The sequence below is a fragment of the Brassica napus genome, unplaced genomic scaffold, assembly GCF_020379485.1.
Source record: "Brassica napus cultivar Da-Ae unplaced genomic scaffold, Da-Ae ScsIHWf_118;HRSCAF=206, whole genome shotgun sequence".
NCBI lineage: Eukaryota > Viridiplantae > Streptophyta > Magnoliopsida > Brassicales > Brassicaceae > Brassica > Brassica napus.
In genome coordinates this window covers 2443-23259 of record NW_026014610.1, presented here as the reverse complement: position 1 = coordinate 23259, position 20817 = coordinate 2443, and the positions used below count along the sequence as shown (strand labels likewise).

The window sequence follows — 20817 nt, the reverse complement described above, 5'->3', positions numbered from 1 at the left end:
AAAAGCATCATGCCAGTAACATACAAATCATTGTCATTTTCTACACTCATAAAACTATCATACATGTCTATACTTTAAAAGAGAGAATAATCATTGTTTACTAATAGAGATGAATCTTAAAAATAATAATCAAATCTATTTGTTTATGGAAGACCGATCACTATTCACGTGTGGAAACTAATCTACAAGTTTTGTATCCATTTCTTGATACTTATGTGAACATAATCATGTTTCGTGAACATTGACTAATATTATCATATTCAATATCTATGTGAACATAACCATGACTTAAATTATAAAACTAATATGCACGTTATTACAGCTTGTTAGCAAAAAAAAAAAAACCTTGTTAGAGCTTATATTCCATATTTTTAATGTGATTTTTATTTTCCGATGAACATTCACAGACTCATTTAGACTCTTTAAACCAAGGCGGCAATTCGGCACGATGTGTACGACGAAAGACGGCTGGTTCCGAGCACTGCGTGCCAAACGATCCGCCTTTATGTTTTCCGTCCTAGGTACATGAACGATATCTGAGTTGGTGAAGCTTCTTCTTAAAAGCATAATGTCATCTAGGTAGCTTTCAAATGTTGGTCATTCCTCTGATTCCGAAACCATCTTCACCAATTGAGAACAATCTGCTGCAAACGTCACCTGAAGCTGTCTTAAATTCTTCATACATTCTATTTCCCAAATTAATGCCTCCATCTCCGTATGAAGAAGAGAGAGACATGCCCTTACATTCCTTGCCCCTAATAACCCGTCAAACCCCGGTAGTGTGCTGAACCAGCCTTGTCCTGAAAATAAGTCCTTATCTTTCTAAGAACCGTTTATAAAACACCATCTTCATGTAATCCTAGAATTAGGTCTTATCTGACCCGCTTGTACCAACATGTGCCTCAGCCCAAAGTCTTGATTCCAATTCTGCTAAGTTGAGTGTTTCCCTCGAATCAATATCAAGATTACTGAAAACTTTTTTATTCCGGCCCTTCCAGATGTACCATAATATCCATGCAAACTGAGGGTCTTCCATTTTTGGGTTAACTCTCCAAAATAGATGGTCTATGTTAGCAAAAAAAGAACCCATAGGAAAGAGATTTGGATTCGATGGAATCTTAGATAGTGCCCACACCTGACATGTCGGGGGACATTCAAAGAACACATGATTTATTGATTCCTCTGAATCTCCACACCTTGCACAACATGTATCTCCTTGTATTCCTCTTGCTTTTAATTTTTTTTGTTACCGCTATACAACCTGTCACCAGCTGCCATAAGAAATGTTTTAACTTTGGAGGACACTTCAATTTCCTGCAAAATGCCTTAAGTATATCCACATTTGGTCCATAAAATTCGGGTGGTTTTTCCTTATCAGGATATATCCTTTCTATCTGATACCCTGATTGTACCGTATATTCCCGTTATTAGTGAAATGTCATCCATTCCTATCTTCCATCTGATTCTTACTCAAAGGAATACTTTCGATCATTTTTGCATCTTGGGGTTCCACCAATGTCCTAATGGCCTGTAAATTTCATGTTCGGAATTCCTGATTAATGAGAGAATCCACTGTGAGTTCCGGGTAATTATTATGAAATTTTTTGTTAGCTGGTCTTGAGCGAGTGGATGGGATCCAAGGATCATTCCATACTGAAATAGATGATCATGTTCCAACTCTTTTGATTAGTCCTTTACAAACCAGAGATCTAGCAGAGATAATACTCCTCCAGCCATATGACGGGGAATATGAGCGAATCGGTTCCAGGGGTGAAGCATTCCTGAAGTACCGTCCTTTGAAAACTCTAGAGAAGGGGTATTAGGCTTTTCAATCAGCCGCCACAATTGCTTTCCAAGCATCGCCGTATTAAAATCAGTCAAATCCTTGAATCCTAGTCCACCATTATCCTTATGTATACATAATTTATCTCATGACTTCTAATGCATACCCCTTGTACTTCCTCCTAGACTCCACAAAAACTGAGCTACTGCACTCGTTAGTTTCTTAACTGTAGCTTTCGGTAACCTATACACCGACATCACATGGCTTGGCAGGGCCGTGATCACTGATTTAATAAACACCTCTTTCCCCCCCCCCCCCCCCCTTGGTGAAAAAACGAAATGTCCAACCATTCACCCTATTATTCAGACGATCTTGTACAAAACCAAACACTTGTGTCTTTGATCCTCCTAAACTCTCTGGCAATCCTAAATAAGAACCCATTCCACCTAGGTTTTGAATTCCCAAAATATCTCGCAGCTCTTGTCGGCTAGATTCATCAATCTTATATCCAAATTGAATTGAAGATTTCTGAAAATTAATTTGTTGTCCTGAAACAGCCTCGTAATCCTTAAGTATCCTTAGAATAGTTTGACACTCCTCTTTGTTTGCCTTACAAAAGAACAGACTGTCATCTGCAAATAACAAATGGGAAATTGCTGGACACGCTTTTGCTACCTTCGTACCGGTTTAATGTGATTTCCTTTATCATTTTTCGACCCAATTATCATAATCAAAAGAAATGCAAAAGAACAAATGGAAAATAAAATGTACAAAATAAGGAAATTTGACGTTTTGAATTTGAATTTTAGTGTTTAGAGCATGACTAATAGGGGTTCGGTATTTAAGAGCTGATTCTTAGTTTTTTCAGTTAAAAGTTAAGAGACGATTTCTTATATTCCGCTAAAAATCATACCCTAAGAACCCTCATTAATCATGCTCTTAGGAATTAGGTTTACGATCTAAAGTTTAAAGTAGTAAATACATATTTCAATTTAAAAAAAATTGATCTGATTCTTCAGAAAAAAATAATATTAAGTTTATTATTTATTAAAAAATTGTTATGTTGTTAAACAGATGCTAGTTTATGACTTTTAACTTGAAGGTTATTTTTTGATAAAATATTCTAGTGCTATTAATGACATCATTTCTAAAAATAAATAACTTTTGTTAGGACAAAAACGAAGTAGATATAGAAAATTAGGGCCGTTAACCATAACAACACGCATAAATTAATAAACTAATCATAACAAAAACTAAAGTTAAAAGAAAACTAATCATAGCAGAAAAATATATGTATATTTATATAATAATTGTTATTTTGCCTTTCATCACTTTATCCTCTCCTTTTAATTAATTTTATCAGTTTAAAAAATTACTTATTCAAATTTCTTATTTACCTATACAATATAGACTTTTGTATATGTCATGTTTTGAATTTTTAAGACAAACATATATTTATAAAAATCAATATATAAAATTTAATGAGAATTGTTGTGTTATATTCTATATACAAAACATAGAATGTAATTATAATTATATAATCTCCCTTTTACTAATATGTAATGTTACAATAATATAGTGTTGTGTTCTATTATATTACTAAATAGAATTGTAATTATACAACTAGATCTTGATCCGCACAACTGTGCGAGTGATTATTTTCATTTTATACATATAAATATTTGATTTACATGATTAGTGGTATATATTTTAATATTTACAATATTACTAAAAGTTTAATATAATATTCTCAAACAAGATTTTCATAGTTTGTATGCAGTAATTTAATTTATTTCTTTCAAATTACTAGTAATATCTCTCTTATTAAAACATGAACACTAACTAAAATTTTATATTATGTGATATTTACGATAAATTCTGTTCAATTTAATATTAACTTATATATTAATTTTCTTAAGATTATACTTGTATTTTAGGTTTTGATCGTACATATATGTTAATCAAATTATTTGTATGAATTAAATCTTTGACTGAGTAACATATATTAAGTGTAACTTATAAAGCGTCTGTTTCATTTAAATTACTAAACCAAAAATTGTAATGCACTATGTTTGTTTTTCTCCTTTTAGACCTGATTTTCCTCTTTATTATTTATGTTTTTTTTATGTTTCTTATTTTTTATATTGTTGATTTAGACTTTTCTACTCCAAAACTCTTGGATTATTTACAATAATTTTTTTAATGTTAAAATTTGTATTTGCAATTCTTTATCTATCTTATATCCTGTTATATCATTACCACTTTAACCTACATCTACATTTGATAATAAATACACTGAAAATAAAAATATTCACATGAAATATATTTTTTCATTCATTCATCTGTCATTTATGTTAATTGATAAAAGAAACAAAAACTATTAAATTAATGAATAATATATAAATATGGTCTACATAAAAATAAGCTTGGTTATATTTTTTGTAAACAAAGCAGTCATATACTTTTATTATTAAAATGTAAAATAAACCGGCCACTATATTTAATAACATAAACTTAATGCACTTTCAAAATAACATTTATAAACTGGTCATTCATATAGATAGCATATTTTTAACAGTGTGGTACAAAAATCTAAAATATAAAATCTTAACTGTTAGAGATCAAAGATTTAATTGAAAATATTATGTTAAATTAATATCATAAATTTTAATACAAAATTGTACATGAGTTTGATATAATTAAAAAATTAATTAGATACTTAAAAGGCTTATTTTAGTAAAATGAAATATACATTTAGATTTAAAAAAATTATGAAATTAATTAAATATTTAAATGAAACGAAATGTACATTTATGTTTTAAATAAATACAAAAGTAATTAAATACTTTAAAATGTTTGCCTAAATGAAAAATGAAATATATAGTTATATTTCAAATAAAAAGATATGAAAATATTTTATTCAGATGTAATTCAAATAAAATACGAGAATATTTATTTGAATTTTTTAGAATAATTAAAATATATATACAAAAATTTATTTAAGTAATTTTCTAAGACATAGTGCAAAATAAAATATTACACATACAAAGAACTTGTGACTTCTATTTAATAGTATAGATATTTCTTTTCTTTTCTTTTTTCTCCTTAGAGCACCAGCATCGATCAAAACTTGTAGAATCGTCTTTACCCCCATATGATATTGATATATTTTATTTATTTTACTTACTTTTAAAACAAAAAGGTTTTAGCCAATAGAAAAGTAACAAATGACGAAAAAGTATCTTCAACACGGTTGAACGTCTCGCTGCCTCGAATCGTCTCCGGTGATTATTATGTCTCCTCTCCTCTTTTCTAACTACTTTTTTATTATTTTAGGTGTGAAAGATTGGGTGAGAGCCATTAGTGGTGCTCGTAGAGCAGGAGCAGCGGTAAGAAACATTGTGCGTTTCTCAATAAACATAAAATAATGCTATTTATTTTTATAGTTAATTTTAGTTATTTCTAAATAATTTTACCACTAAGGGCAACATTATCACCCAAAACGTTTTTGGTCCTTAAATTTTTATTTTTTTTCTGGTTTTAAAAAATAAAAAAATAAATAAACCAATCGCGGACCGCCACGTGTCGTGCGATCCGTAAACAGTGCTAAAGACGCAGTGCTAAAGACGCAGTGCTAAAGACGCAGTGCAAATGTTTCTTATTTTGGGATATTGTGGCATAGTAATTGAGAAAAAGTAGTGGAGCCCATGCGTAAGAACCCTCCCCCACCACCGATATTGTTACCCTAATATATCAACATCCGTAGAAAATTTTCTTGATTCTCTTGTGGAAGTACCTTTATGACAGATCGATTTTACTAAATTGTTGTTCTCTCCCCTTCATTTTTCGATATTTATTATTATTTTATCAACAGAAACCCTATGAAAAATGACCACTAAGAGCATCTTTATCCGGGGATACTAGAGGGTTTCTTAGCGTGTGGGTCCCGCGTAGGACCCACTTTTTTTTAAGAAACCGGTTACAAAAACTACTAAATAGTAGTCGGTTCTTAAGGGTTTCTTACACTGTTCGCGGACCCCACTAACACGTGGCGGCTCACGATTGGTTCGTTTTTATTTTTTCCTAAATTCGAAAAAGTAAAAAAAAAAAAAAAAAAAAATTAAAAAACCTCATTTGGGGTTTCAGGGATAATGATGCTCTAATGGTGCCCTTAGCTTTATCAGTCTCTCACCCTCTTTTCCTTTTTTTTTTTTTGAAACATTCCATTGTTTTTTCTATCTTTAATATGTAATGTTACAATAAATATTGTAGTATTTTATTCTATTTGCGAAGCATATAATAGAATTGTAAGTATACAATTTCTCACTCTTCCTCTTTTTCTCTTTTTCTTTTTCTTTTTCTTTTTTTTTCTCTGTCTTTTCAAGAATGACAATATTATCCAAGTTGGTGACAAATTATCACATCACTTCTTTGCATATAGATACATTGTTGGTTTTTTAATTTTCAATCCTTATATACATTTGACAAATTATCTCAAAGATATACCTACCATAGGGTTTCCCCTAACAAATTTAATAGATTGTTTGCATATTTTATTAGTTTGATATTGAAGATTCATAAAATGTCATGTTAGACGTATTTTTACAAACTATGGAAAGCAAAACCACTTATAAAATTATAAATAAAGCTATATTATGACGATTTGAAAACTAAAATGGTAATTCAGAAGAAAACTATATTTTAATATGTATTGCGTGAAAAACACCAATAATGTGAACAATACGCAAGTATTCCATAGCGTACATATTTATATAGTATATTCGATGTATACTTTCAGAATATAAAATACCTCTACTACTAAACATTATGCAATTTTAATTAGTTAGACATGATAGTTCAACAGATTAGCTGTCAGGAAATTTTGATTATAACCATATATATATAATTGTGTAGGTTTTGTTTCATATTGATAGACGAAATCAAAAGTCAAGTACTGATGGGTTGACGGGATGTGGTAGCCCATTTGGCGAAGGACTTTGGGGGCCAATTGTTATGCTCACGGATTCGACGCCAGGCGGTGGTGAACTGTTCATCATGTCACCCACACGGGTATGGATCCATGCTTTCGGGCCCATTTGAATACCTGGAAAGAGAGTCTATCCGTGGGCTGCACTTCCCCTTGGAAATTAGTCTGGGCCCTAAAGACCTGGGATACCCCAGGTTAAAAAAAAAAAAAAAAAGTATTGATGGGTTGCATTACGATAATATGTTATTCATAGAAAACAAATGGTTGAAAAGAGAATTTATTATTTGTTTCATTTGTCTGAATTTCGATGAAAGAAATGTTTGATAAGATGAGAGGAGGTGAAACTATTATAAATAAGATCTTATAGGTATCATATGCTAATATAATCAAAATGGATAAGAACGTTCTATCGTCCTAGGCAAAAAAAAAACGTTCTATCGTCGTATGGAAATATTCTAATAGAACATAAAATCATGACTCAAATTGTGTCACGCAATGGATAATAAACAAGAGGACCACGAGTGGTGATACAAGAGGGCTTGTAAGAACGGAAGAGAACAAAATGGCACGTTGGATGAGGAGGGTGGCTCTTGGGAATAGGCAAAGGTCGGTTTATTGCAATATAACCGGCCTTTCTAGATTAAAAAAAATAATATCCCTTTGACGACAAACCCATGTTTTGGTCTGGTTATTTCACTTTCCACATAGGATTCACAAGAAAGCATAAAATCTGCCTACGTGGACAAAAAGTGGGAAAATGGCTTATTCCCTTATGAACTAGTTGTTCCCAATTTTTTCACACATAAACTTTTAAGTCATGCCAAAAACCATATGCACAATGGAAAAATGACTTATTCCCCTATGAACTAGTTGTTCCTGGCTATTTCACACACAAACTTTTAAATCATGCCAAAAACCATATGAACAACTCTATTTTTTTGAATTACATGCACAAACTATCTATTTTAAAGTAATTCCCCTAAAACCGTAACGGTGTTATTTAAACGTTAACTTGGTTTATGATAAGTGGAGAGACGGTTTAAAGAAAGAAGAGCAGCAAATACTAACTTACCAATCTCCATGTATTGTCACAAGGAACTATAAAATTGGCGTAGTCTAGGATGCTTGATTGGTTCCGTAAGCGGATGTTACTCTCAGGTTCCGGTCCTGCAGGGATTTATATATATTCTCCTCAATCCAGAAATTAATGTCATATGATCTCTTTATATGCTTTAGGTCATATAACTCGGAAATATCTACCCAACCAGTTACTATGTCATATAACTCGAAAATACAGAATATAAATTTTTTTATCCTCAATTGATGATGAAGAGTAAAACGATTTCTGAAGAAAAAGGGCATTTGACAAAAAGAAGAAGAACAAAACGACATAGTATTCTACTTTTATCAATCTAAATGAAACCGACTATCTACCTGTCATAAACCAAGTTAACGTTTAAACAACATCATTTACGGTTTTAGGAGAATTAGTTTAAAATCAATAGTTTGTGTATGTAATTCAAAAAATAGAATTGTTCATGTGGTTTTTGGCATGACTTAAAAGTTTGTGTGTGAAATAGCCAGAAACAACTAGTTCATATGAGAATAAATTATTTTTCCGTTGTTCATGAGGTTTTTGGCATGGCTTAAAAATTCGTGTGTGAAAAAGCCAGAAACAACTAGTTCATACGGGAATGAACCATTTTCCCGACAAAAAGTAGTATTGTTTTCTGGATCACAAACAAAAGCATCTTTATAATAAGTCGCTTTTTCAGGGAAAATATTAAAAATATTGAACTATATGTTACTGGCAATATATATATGCAGTTCTACACCGTCGATCGAACTTGTGATTTCTATGTTGCACTACGTCGGCTATAGTAATATGTTAAAACAAATACATGCTAATCCAATTCTTTTTTTGGAAAATGTTAAATGAAACGAAATTGTGCATACCTTTTAGTTTTCAGTTACAATTTAAAATTGTAATATTTCTTATACTTTTATAAATTCTAAACCTTACGGTTCATAATGTATCAAAAACATAATCTTAATCAAATGGACAATTTTTAAAAATAAGTTTTCTTAATAGAAAGTTTTTAGTTAACTAGAAACTTTTTTAAATGGTTATTTTGCTAGATATTTGTCGATAGTCAAATAGTATTATATGAGGAAGGTTCTTTCTAAAATATTTTTCTTTGTTCGAAAATACAAATTTGAAAATGATTTATTTGTTCATTATCAAGTATTCTTAAGATTGATCTACACTAACATTCGAATTTTTATCCAAAAATGCTTATTTTCCGTCAGAAAACAAATAGCAAAAGAATATGAACAATTTTTTCAAATAGTCATTTTTAAGTTTTTGTCGCAAAATAGCTTCTAAGAAAGAAAATGACCAAAATAACATTTTTTATTTTGAAATTTTTTATTTTTATTTTTTAAAATTTGAAAACACATCCCCAGAATCTTACCTATTAACTCTAAACTCTAAGTCTAGATTAATCATAGGATAAAAAATTTAATAAAACTTATTTTGATTATTTTATTCACCGAAAGCTGTTTAGGATTATCGTAGAGAATTTTTTAAAAAATATCAGGTAGCCTGATCAAAAAGAAATGCTGTATTTATTTTGATGAAAAAGATCACGCGCCAGCTCAAGAGCGTGTTGATAAGACTAGACAGACGCAAAAGATATTTATAAAAACGCCACGTAGGCACTTAAAGGTTGGAGTATGGGACCCAGCTCGCTAACCTCTATATATTACGAAATGTACCAAAGTTTTTATCTCTTACAACCACATCTTTCTATTTCTCTCAAAACTCTCTCTCCAATTAATGGAGCCTGTCCTTGTCGCGATGGCCGTAACCGCCACGTCAGAAGACGACGGATTTTCGTTAATCACCGATAAAGTTTCATATAATCTAACGGCGTCAGACGTTACCATCGTTACCTCAAGCAACCGTCGGATTCCGGCTCATTCCGGTATTCTGGTATAAGTTTGGTTCTTTTTCTTAAAATGGTTCGGTTTTAAATATTTCCGGTTTGGTTCTGTTTTAACTTATGGATAGGATAATGCAGGCTTCGGCTTCACCAGTACTAATGAACATCATGAAGAAAACGGTGAGACGTTACCAACGCTATGGAGCTTCGAGAGCCATCAAGATTCTTGGCGTTCCATGCGATGCCGTTTCAGTCTTCATCAGATTCCTATACTCTTTTAGGTTGGTTAACTGCGAAATCAAACATATATTTTCTTATCTGATGGTAGAATATAAACGTTTTATACACAAGTGGAAATAATCAACGGCTGATTAATTTTAAAAATAATTAAATCTCAAACCGTGAATCTTTCTTTAAACACCTGGTCAATGACTAAAAGTACCCTCTTGTATCTTTGTTTTTTTTCACGCGTAGTTTGACGGAGGATGAGTTGGAGAAATATGGGATCCATCTTTTAGCGTTGTCTCACGTGTACATGGTGGCGAATCTGAAGCAACGCTGCTCAAGAGGTATCGTTGATGGTTTAACTGCGGAGAACGTTGTCGACGTTCTTCAGCTAGCTCGGCTCTGCGATGCTCCAGATGTTTGTCTTAAATCTATGCGTCTTATACAGTCGCAGTTTAAGACTGTTGAACAGACCGAAGGATGGAAGTTTCTCCAGGAACACGATCCTGTTCTTGAGCTCGATATCCTCCAGTTCATCGACGATTCCGAATCGGTAACTATTTCATCTTTTCTTAGTTGTTTTAAAATACATAATATGTGTTTTTGTTACTACCAAAAGGAATAGATAAAAAGATAATGAAACTTATAAGCAAATATGTATTTTAAAAATATAATTATTATTTTAATTAAAATTTTGAGAAAAAATTGGTTTATTCAGTCTGGTATGTTGCATTTTTGTGATTTGTGTGTTGGATGATGATTTAATGCAGAGGAAGAAAAGAAGACGTAGGCATAAAAAGGAGCAGAATCTGTACATGCAACTAAGCGAGGCAATGGAGTGTATAGAGCATATATGCACCCAAGGTTGTACATTGGTCGGTCCAACAAACATTGTAGACGTTAACAAGTCGACGACTGTTCCGTTTGGGGGGAAATCAAAGCCTTGTAAGGCGGTTTCCACGTGTTACGGCCTCCAGCTTTCGATACGTCATTTTGCGGTATGCAAGAAAAGGAGTAACGAGAATGGTTGTCTTCGTTGCAAGCGGATGCTTCAGCTCCTAAGACTCCATTCTTCTATATGTGATCAGCCAGAATCTTGTCGTGTCCCTCTTTGCAGGTATGTCTCCTAACGTTTTCTTTTATCGACTGAAAAATGTTTTGCGTTAATTTGAAATTAATTATTCTTTTTTTTAGAAAGAAAATTATTCTTTTGAAATTAATTATTCTTCATATAAAAATCAACACTGATTTGATAGTATACAAAAAGGTTTCACTTTTTGAAATAGAGACATCTGGTTTGGCTTTACGTTGACACTAGTTCGTTGTCACCCACCTTGAAACTTTGCAAAATTGCTGTGAGAAATGATGGTGGACCTTTGTGTAGATATTTGCAGATATTTAGAATTTCATGTGTCTTAGTCAACTTTTTTATTTTTATTTTTTTGGAGCAGGCAATTTAAGAAAAGGGTAGAACATGACAAAAGGATGGGTGAAGACACCAAGTGGAAGCTTTTGGTGAGGAGGGTGGTGTCTGCAAAGCTATGTCTTCATTGTGTCAGTCGTCAAAGAAGAACAAATGTGATGGAGAAGCAGAATGATTAGTCAGGAACAGAACAGGAATGAGTTGGGGTTTGTAGATAATTATGAAGATTAGTTCGTCCTTAAAGTCGTATTTGTTCATTTGTTTCTTTTTGTATGGTTGAAGTCTCAAGGGTATACAATCATGTATCATTTGATCGGTGTAGATAGAGGGTTTAGTTTGTAGATGAGTAAACCCTTTTAAATTGGCAGTGTGTAGGCCACATTTGTTTGTTTATTTTACCTCAAATATCATCATGTAATAATAGACGGTTAAATAAATGTTGTCTGACTTAAAGAGGTGTTTTCATAGCTCATGTGGGTTACAAGAGATGAATTTAAGGTAATGACCATGGTTATTGACAAGTTTACATAGAAACTTGGATTAAAAATTAGAGTGAAAGTAAGTAAACCAACTGACCAAGTGCGGCTGGTTAGAACAAGTTCTTTTGTCACACAAGACCAAAATATAAGTTCAGTGTTACACTTAGTGAGTGACTGGTGTAACCGTAGCGGTTGCGGGAGTTTGCGGAAGCGGATGGTTGCAGTTTTAAGCGATTTTAAGAGATATATGTACAATACTGCGGTTAGAAATTGGTGCATTTACGAGATACTTATGACTGGTTAACCACTAAATACAACAGCGGTTAAATAATAAATTAACGATATTTATATTTATATAATTATAAAAATATTAAACATAATAATATTTTAATTTATATTATAAATTTTAATTTATATTTTAAATTTTCAAAATAGTAGAAAATATTTTATTTTAAAAATTTATAATATAGATTAAAATATAGTAGATATATTTTCTATTTCAAATTTTTCAATTTAAAATTTTTATTTTTGTATTTATATTATTATTTTTTAAAATAAAAAAATTACAAGTTTTTGAATTTAAGAGGTTTAGAGCGCTTTTGAAGTGGTTTAAAACGAGTTGAGTGATTATTTATTAAAAAACGCTAACAACCGCTACCAACCGCAAAAGCTGAGTTTGCGGGTGGTAGCGGGGAAATCAGTCATGCCGTTAATGAAGAACAATTTATGTTTCGTGGAGCCACTATAAAGATAATTAAAGGTTGGTTCAGATTTAAAGAAAAATATCTAAATATGTGACAAAATAATAACATTAAATCTATCATAAACAAAATAATAATGAAAATTAAAAGAAGATGGAGATAGAAAATGATAGAAAGATAATTCTCAGACGGAAAAACTCTCAAAGAAATTCGAATATGACATTTATCATTATGTGAATGGTTTTGTTTCGTTGACAAAAAAAAAAGAAAAGAATGGTTTACATTTTAGTTAAATTATTAATCAAAACTAATAAAAATGAATGAGATATTTTCGTTATAATATATGTTTTTGTTTGGTATGCATGTTAAGAATTGTATAATCAATAATCACTATGATAACCAATTTCTGGTTTGCCTTTATCTTACTTCAAGGACATGTCTTGATATAAAAAATACGTGTTTTTTGTGTGTAGAGTGGCTCTCCACATGGAAATTGAAAAGAAAAGTTGGAAAGGGAGGATGTTTGTTGCCCAAGAGAACAAGGCGGAGTGGGACTTAGGGACTTAGGAAACTAAAGGAGGTCGTTGAGGTAGCATCACTGAAATTAATATGGCGATTCCTTACCAAGTCTGGTTTCTTGTGGGTAAACTGGGTTCAGAAGTATTTTGTTGATGGTCTCTGCGATGTCAATCTAAGTCCCACATTGGAAATTAGACAACGGAGAGTCTAAGATACAAAGAGATGTTCAACTCTAATTAGTACGAGGCATTTTGGAAAGAAAACTAAAAGTAAAAACCATGCGGGCTTGCCTAAGGCCCAAAGTGGACAATATCGTACTAATCGGACAATATAGAGTTGGACACGGGATTTCACAATCCTAACAATTGATATCAGAGTCAGGTTGACGAAAATCTGCAAGAAGACCAAAATACCCTTCGAGTAGGAATGAGACCCTTCAAGGTGGAAAGGGAGTAAGTTTCTTTGGTTCTCCCAAGGCGTTGCCTAGGTTTGCTCATAATTTGGTTGGTAATTAGAGATCGTATAACAACAAGAGAGCGTACGAGAAACTGGGTTGTGGATCAGTCGTGTTTATTTTGTGGAGAGCCGCTTGAATTGTGGAACCATCTTTATTTTGCATGTCCATACACACCTACGCATTGTGGCTTGAATTTTCTGGGAATTCTCCCGATTAAGACTGGGACTACGCATTGGAGATGTTCACAAACCGCACTTATGATCGGCTAACTTAATTTTATCTTCTTGTTATTAGTATTTCAAGTTTCTATTTATGTCATATTGATATATAGAGAAATAAGAGCAGGTACAATCAACTTTTCAAATGTCTTACACAACTTGGGCGCGAGATTGATAAGGTAGTGAGTAATCAAATTGCATCAACTCGGTATTTCGAGAAGCTTAAACTCCACTTCTTGCTTCAGAAATAGTATAGTTCAGGAAGAACCAACACGGATTGATTATTTATTTCCTTTAAATGATTACAAGTTAATAATGCTTTGTAATATCTTTCTAATGATTAATAAATTTAACATTTCCTATATAAATTAAAAAAAATTATATGGTTAAAGATGTTCTAACTGATGTCAAGCGGCCAATTCTGTAGGTTATTGGCTTCACTAGATTAAGCATGAGATAAAATTTACAGTTTATCTAATTCTAGTAGCATTCGTTTTTGAGGATTTTATTTTTACGTTATGTTTATCTTAAATGAACGAGTTTATTTACTCGAATTTAACAAGTACTATCCATGCATGGTTCTAACTGATATGATCGAGTGAGCATTTTATTTTATTTTCGGGGAAAATGTCAAGATATTATTATCAATTATTAGATTTTTGACAGAAGTAGAGGAAAATAAACAAAATCTAAACAACAATTCAAACTAGTCTAGGCATGGACAAACATAATCAACTGAACCGAAATCAAGTGGCCTCAACCAGTACGTACTTACCACTTGCCGCAAAAGATTGAACGACAGAAAAAACGAGAGATAGAACCACGGTCTTGGGAAGAGGTGAAGCCATAAACGACTCTAAATTGAACCCAGGCCGTAGATGCACCTGCCAAACGAGACAGTACTGCGGGAGCCAACACATGACAATCCGGAAATGCCTCAAACTCACCATAGAGGAGGAACTTCGCCTTACTATCTTCACAATGGGCTGCGAGAACCCCAAATGTCGAGCCTCGAGCGTTGGAGAAACACGCGCTCACGAGCCACTTGGCCAGGACAACAAAATACAATAATCGGCGGTAAACGACCAGATCCGCAACGGAGGAGCCACACGCCGCTAATCGAAGGGTTTCGCCAGAGATCGCAGAAGAGGAAAATTGAGACCAGACGAAACACTGCTCAAAATCCGACTCCAAACTCCCACCGTCACCACAACCACATCGCAGTGTCACCTTAGGACCGAAACGGCCACCGGAATCGGCCCAGGTTCCTCCGCCGGTGAACGAGCAAGCTCCAGGGACAACCACGTATCGGAGGCGGGTGAAAACGAGGCTTGAAGCAAAAGGTAAACAGAGAGGAATGAGAGAAAAGTCCTCCGGCGGCGAAGAGGAAGAGGCCGCCAGAAAAAAGATCAGAACAATTAGAGAAAAAACCTAGAGAGAGAGGTTTTCTGTACGAACCGTTTGATCGAATATACCGAAGTCAAAGTGCGAGTTCCTTTCAAAATTATGATTGCACAACTACCAGATAAATGTTGGCAATTATACTTTATACCATTTCTCCATCACCAATTCTTTCTTTTTCTACAACATGAACACCGCAATACCAATACTTTATATTACGAAGTAGGAACAAACACAATAATCTGTTAAGCAAAAAAAAAAACACAATAGCGCATATAGATGTCCCTCGTACACGGACGGTTTCCACGAATATGAAAAAGTATTTTATAAGCCACCCAGATTTGATTGAACTACCGTAGCATCTCATACAAAATATTGGGGAAAATCGAATAAAAAATCTCGAAAGTAGCACCTAATAACACTTTGAACCTTAAAGTTTTTTTACTAGTACTTTTTTGAGCAACTTTGATTAGTACTTTGAAACTTCGAAATGACATTTGTCTCGCAAAAACCTTCCACATGGCTTACTTGTTCGTCGAATAAAAACTTGACATGTTGTACACGTAAATGTGATGATGTATCGATTGCTTTGAAAAAAAATAATTATTTAATTAAAAATAAATAAAAGTTAAATAAAAATTCAGAATACTAAATAAAAATTCAAAAAATTAATTAAATTTTAAAAATAAATTAGAATTAATTAAAATACAGAAAATTACATAAAAATTCAAAAATAAATAAGATTAAATTAAAATACAGAAAATTGAATAAAAACTCAGAAAAATAAAAAAAATAAAGAAAAAATCACAAAAATTAAGAAAAATAGAAAATTCAAAATAGTTTTTTTTTAAATTACAAGATTGTTTTTAGGAAACAAACATACCATCATTGACAATAACAATTTCGAACATATCACTATCACTGATAACGATTGTGGTTTTTCTCATAACCATTAACAGTGACATTTTGACATATCTCGCACGATAGTTTTCGACATTATCGTTAAAAATGACGGTAGATATGTCAATAAAGATGTTTTCGACAGCCATCATTTAAAAACTGTAGACATGTCAAGTTTTTAAAAATGGTAGATACCGTTTTAAATGATGGTTTTCGAAAACATCGTTATTGACATATCTACTGCCATTTTTAACGATGAGGTTGGAAACTATCGTTAGAGATATGTCAAAAACGTCATTGTTAATGGTTATGAGAGAAACCACCATCGTCATTACTGATATGTTTGAAATTGTTATTGTGATGATATGTTTGTTTTCTTTAAATAATCATCTTGTAATTTTAAAAAATTATTTTTAATCTTCTTTTTTGTGTTTTTCCTTTACTTTTATTGAATTTTCTGAATTTTTATTTAATTTTCTATATTTTAATTTAATCTTATTTATTTTTTGAACTTTTATTTAATTTCTGTATTTTAATTAACTCTAATTTATTTTTGAAATTTTCATTTTTTTTTGTTTTACTTTCTGAATTTTTATTTAATTTTCTGGATTTTATATAGTTTTCTTATTTTTTATTTAATTTTATGATTCTTTATTTAATTTTTATTTATTTTATTATTTAAATAACTATTTTTTCGAATAACACATTTATCTGTAAAAAATGTCAGTTTTTTACTTGAGGAACAAGTAAGCCAGTTTGAAGGTTTTTTGTGATACAAATGTAACTTAGAAGGTTTAAAGTGCTAATAAAAAAAACTTTGAGGTTTAAGGTGTTATTAGGTGCAATTTTCAAGATTTTTTATGAGATTTCCCTAAAATATTGTATCTGAATAATATTGCTTTTGATTGTAGATAATTTCATCTTCTGTGCTTTCAAACTAGACATGCTAGTCAGGCATCTTAAATGATCAACTTTTAAATAAGACTCATGACCTAAGAGGTGGAGAAGGAGGTTAGTGACGCATAGAAAGGAGGCTTTCGAATTGTTCAAACTGTCACTGTCCATGATCTATCGACTTCGTAGGCGGCTGGACTACTGCAATGGTTGAGAGATCTTTTTGATCATGAAGGAAACAACAGGTACCTCTATGTACTGGTTAGTCTTTTTATCTTGTATTTGTTCCCATCTCTGTTTTGTGTTGTGGTTATCTGATACTATGTTTCCATTTTTTTTCAATAAACGACCTATTCAGGGGGATAACGCTCATGGCCTAAATCATTGTCATGACCAAACCTGGAACTTTGCTTGTTCATCTAACTTCACAAAAAAAAAAAAATTTATTGATGCCAATTTTTTTTTATATTGATGGCTCGATCAGAGGGATATATATCTAACTAGACCGCCCAGTGCTGATCGAGCCTGAGTCAAGGACTGAGTTTCGAGTTATTTAAGGCTTTAGTTCATATGTGTATTGAGAGTGGAGTTAATCAATATGCAAAACACATATACATAAATTGATAGTTGGTGACTAATGAGATTAGTGTGATGAGTGTGCAACTGTGACAGTGCATTTAAATAATCAGATACTGAATTAAAGTAACAAAAGGAATTGTATTTAATGCTACCAATTTTCCGATAAGTTTATGTAGCCCATTGGTCAATATGGCAAGTAACAAGGACATGAAAATCGACACAATGTACATCATAATAATGAAGTAAGAAAGAAGGTGTCAACATGGCATTTTAAAAGGGAAAAAAAAAACCCATGGTATAAGATATTAAAACACATGCAATAACAAACTCAAAAGTAGGATATTCAGCATATTATTCATATTATATATCTTCCACGATATAAGAATTCTTGACGTCCCATCTTAATGAATCATGTGACTCACAATCTCTAGAGTTCGTCTTTAACAGCATCGGAAGCTATTGGCTCATGAATAGTATTAGTTTCTCCAGAGGAACTAGAAGAGAGCTTGGTGGGATAAGAAGCCTCCATTGCTATACCGCAACGTCCTTCGTTCTCAGATATTCCTCTTTCAATCCTAACATAGCCTCCTTCTCCCCATTCAGGACCCCATGAGTTTCTCACTATCCAATATTTTGTTCCGTTTTCTGTCTCTCCGTACCCGACAATCGACACTCCATGGTTTAACTGAGTCCCACATTCTCCAGTGAAACACACCTTTGATAGGATACATGCACGTTTTTAAAGAATGTTATTCTTTGTTTTCGTTAAACATGGCACAGATAAAAAAAGTTAATCTGAATCTTAGATCACTTAGCATTCCATATGGACATCTATTAATATATACTTTTATTTGAGTGCACAATTTTATTCAAACAAAACCCCGTTTTAAAAAGATACATCATACTGTTTTGTTGTATTTTGAGTATATACTGAAAATAAGAAAACAATCTACAGATAAACCCTAAATCTTAAAGTCTCTATATATTGAACTAGAACCATAAATCCAAGAATACTTCACTCTAACGCTTAAAACTTGACCTAATATATAACCAAATGGATTATTTTTCTTATTTTGAATAATTTAAGAAAAATACTTTAGGATAGCACTAAATTTTTTTCTCACAAATATAGACTATAAGGATAAAAATGACCAAAATGTTTCATTAAAAAAGTAAATATATACTTATTCCCTAGGGTTAACTAATCCAAACATTAGGGTTTAGAATTAAGGCGGAGATTTGAGATTGATGTTTTATAAAATAAAAAAATAAAAAAAATATTAAAATTTGAAAATAAAAAATTTTCAAAAAGTATTTCGAATTACAAAAAGAAAAATTGAAAAAAATTAAAATAAAATTTGAAAAAATAAATAAATTCGAAAAAAAAAAAAATTATAAAAAAATTCGAAATTTGAAAAACATATAATCTAAAACTATATTTTTTTATTATATCTATATATCTAGGTTATTAGAATCTTTTTACCTATTAAATAAAATATTTTGTTCATTTTTCTCTTTATGATCTATTTTTGTGACAAAAATTTGAAAATAGTCAGAGAGAATTGTCCATAATTTAAACTGCTTTTTCTAACTTCACTTTTATGAGTCGTTTCCTAACTATGCTTTCGTACATCGTGTGCCACTACTAACAAATATAGAAACAAATTATTAAGCATTTATCTGCATAGTTAATAGAAGCTACCATCTAAATAAACTGATATAAACAAATGTTTTTCTTTTTGTTTTCTTTTTTTCAACAAACAAAGGTCTTTTCTATTTAATTTTTAATTAAATATTTTTTTTTTTGAACTTAGCTTTTTTTTTTTTTTTAAATTAAATATTACCTCAGAATAAAGCTGGAAATCAGAGCTCCCAGCATCAATGGCTACAGAGACAGGCTGATGAGCAGCAGCTTTGAGAAGTGCCTCCTCGTCATTCTCAGGGACGTGCTCGTGTCCGTCAATCGTTACAGTTTCTCCTTCAATATATTTAGCTCTGCAGAGATCAACGTCGTTAGAAATGTAAGGATAAGTCTCTTCAGTTTTGATACCACCATTGTTCTTGATAAAATCAAACGCAGGTTCCATAAGACCTCCTGAACAGCCTTCATTCTCTTCATTGTCACAATCAACGAGCTCTTGTTCGGATAAGGAAACTAGTTTGTTTGTTCTGATCTTGTTTATTCCTTCTACTGCTGCAACCGTAGAAAATGCCCAGCAACTTCCTGGAAATTTTGTTTATATAGCCATTTGATTAAAAAAAAAAAGAGAGTCAAGAAGAAGACCAAATCAGACAACATAAAACAGAAACCAAACAAATCTCTAAACTTTGAAGACTGGTTTATGTCAGATGTTCAAAAAAAAAATCAAGATGTCGAACACCCATTCAAGAACGAGAAACTCCCCAAAAAAAAAAAAATCAAGAAGTCATTTGGCTTATTAATAAACATCTTACCACAATCTTGTTGATTCTTGACATCAGTGACAGCTCCTTTTCTCTCCAATCAACAGAACTTGGAACAGCGGTTACATTCTCATACATGAATCTACCAGATCGCGCTTAGGTCCACGGAGCATCCGGTGATGCTTAACATTAGAGCCAGCGTAGGAGTTTCTGAAACTCATGGTGTGTCATGTCGGCGAATCTATTGATCTGAGTTTGTAAGGTTGTTTTTCTTGTTTGTCTTGTGGACATGAAGCACATTGTGTCTAAAAACGTTGAACCGTTTTATTGACTCGTGGGAGGCTCTTGATACAGAGTGGTGTTTTTCCACCTTTCATAGAGATTCGATAAGCTCTCTTCGGTCTGTAATTCATTTTCGTGGAAATCAAATCCTTGGGATGCTCGGAGGAGGAGGAGAAGAGAGAGAGAGAAAGATCAAGACAACTTTCATTTTTTATTCTTGTATTTTTTTTGTTATGTTATGTCTCTAGTGATAGAGATATGCTTTGATGAAATAATTAGAACATAAATATCTATTTTATTTGGAATATTTAATCCTTGAATTATTTTTATTTTATTTAAATATACATGTAATTGCTGGTGAGTTTTCTATTATATACAATAGTTTTATTTATTTCAACGGTACAATTAATTAGGAATGTTAGTCTGAATCTAAAGGAATTGGTTCGAAATAGAAAATATTCCTTCTATCTCGATTGCAGCATAATGTCATGGCCCGGTTAAGATCCAAAACGTCCATGACTTGCAGCCAAGCATCGGGCCGGGCCAAAGGAAGATTCGAGTCCACTTTACTTAGTATTTTCTTAAGTACGAAGTCTTATGTAAAATATAAAGTATTTTATA

The 20817-nt window shown here is 32.1% G+C and overlaps 2 pseudogenes; one reads left to right on the top strand and one right to left on the bottom strand.

Annotated features, from left to right (window-relative positions):
* Positions 1–9547: 9547 nt before the first annotated feature.
* On the top strand, positions 9548–11816 carry LOC125596331 (annotated as a pseudogene).
* Positions 11817–17824: 6008 nt separating this feature from the next.
* Positions 17825–20404, bottom strand: LOC125596329 (annotated as a pseudogene).
* Positions 20405–20817: the final 413 nt, after the last annotated feature.